The sequence below is a fragment of the Denticeps clupeoides genome, unplaced genomic scaffold (genome assembly GCF_900700375.1).
Source record: "Denticeps clupeoides unplaced genomic scaffold, fDenClu1.1, whole genome shotgun sequence".
In the NCBI taxonomy this organism is placed as follows: Eukaryota; Metazoa; Chordata; class Actinopteri; order Clupeiformes; family Denticipitidae; genus Denticeps; species Denticeps clupeoides.
Window position 1 is genome coordinate 287256 of NW_021630098.1, and position 1637 is coordinate 288892.

At 46.0% G+C, this 1637-nt stretch overlaps 1 non-coding gene across 1 annotated transcript; it reads right to left on the reverse strand.

Moving 5' to 3' along the window:
- Positions 1-1079: 1079 nt before the first annotated feature.
- trnag-ccc (transfer RNA glycine (anticodon CCC)) lies at positions 1080-1151 on the reverse strand. Its single transcript has one exon. It is a non-coding gene; the product is annotated as a tRNA-Gly (tRNA).
- Between the last annotated feature and the right edge of the window lie 486 nt (positions 1152-1637).

Below are 1637 nucleotides of genomic sequence, written 5' to 3' on the forward strand. Positions count from 1 at the left end.
TGCATGGTTGTGATGTTATTTATATTCCTAGTATACACACATAAAAAGGGCACTCATTTGTCTTTATTTTTTTCAACTAAAACTATTTGCCTGGTTGCGATGTGTCACGGGAACAGGTTGAGATGCAGAGGTCTTTTTTCCCCAGCAGAGGGCGGTGCTCTATCGTTTAATGCCCCCTTTCCTACCAATACCTGAAGCGTTTAATATTCTTTTTCCAAAATATTTCAGTATTTTGTCACTGTGTTTATCTGATCAACACTGTTGCATGTAAATGTCTGTAAATTTGCTTTGTTTTTCTTGGCTGTTACATTTTGGTCTGGTTCTCGTTTCAGCTGCAGGAAATGCCCCTTCCATGGGTTCTGCTTTCTTTGCGGGGACAGGCAAGGAGTCCCAAGCCCAGACTGTGCAGAATGGTGATTAGTTTGGTGTCATTCGTACTGAATTTATTTATGTCCCCCTCATCCACATTGACTAATTACAGGTGAGTCCCCTGGGTCAGTGGTGGGTTAAGTATGTGGGTCAGCTGGGTCACAGGTACCAGGAACCTATTTCTCTTACCGCAGATTCAGCCTGAGCTTATTTACTGTACTGTAGAAAGACTTGGATGAAAAGACTGATTAATACGTCTGTCCATGGCGCTGATGTGAGATGGGATGTCAAAGGGTGAGTTCATAGACTGCAGGGCATGACACACTCACACACACACACACACACACACACACACACACACACACACAACACACACACAAGCTGCTCACATTGTATGTACTGAATTATGATAAATTCTGCAGATTCAACCCTAATAACGGAAAGTGAAAGTGAAGTGATTGTCACACGTGATACACAGCAGCACAGCACACGGTGCACACAGTGAAATTTGTCCTCTGCATTTAACCCATCACCCTGAGTGAGCAGTGGGCAGCCATGACAGGCGCCCGGGGAGCAGGTGTGTGCGGACGGTGCTTTGCTCAGTGGCACCTCAGTGGTACCTTGGCTGATCGGGATTCAAACCAGCAACCTTCTGATTACGGGGCCGCTTCCTTAACCACTAGGCCACCACTGCCCCAAAAAATGTCCATTGCATTGGCCGGGAATCGAACCTGGGTCCACTACATGGGAAGCAGCTATGCTCACCACTATACCACCAATGCACTGCGTTGGTTCTTTTAAAATACCACAGATTCTGATAAGATGAGCACCAAGTGGCTTTCTTTTGTACCTACAGCTTGTGAAATCTCCTGCTGACCAAATCTCAAACTCCACTAAATCTGTTTTTACTGCCTGCCTGAAATTCCAATTAAAACAGTGATTTGTTTAGCAGCTGTTGCTAAGGACTGACTGACTGGTCTCCAGTAACAGCCTCTGTTAGCAGAGCCCTTTAATTATGGGCTGAAGTGATCCTTAAATTCACAGTTCTCATGGACGTGCATCCTGATCTTCATGATGTTCAGTTATCTGCGTTCTTTCCCCAGATCTTTCAGATGGGTCACCCCTGGAGGCATGACATCACTTCCTGCCTCACAGCAGGCACTTCCTGTGCCAGGCCCAGAGGTCTATTAGCATGTCATCTGGCGCCACACCTTAAATCTCAGACTCTCCTATCAGAATCGTCTGAATCGTTTCCAGTGTCTCGGGTG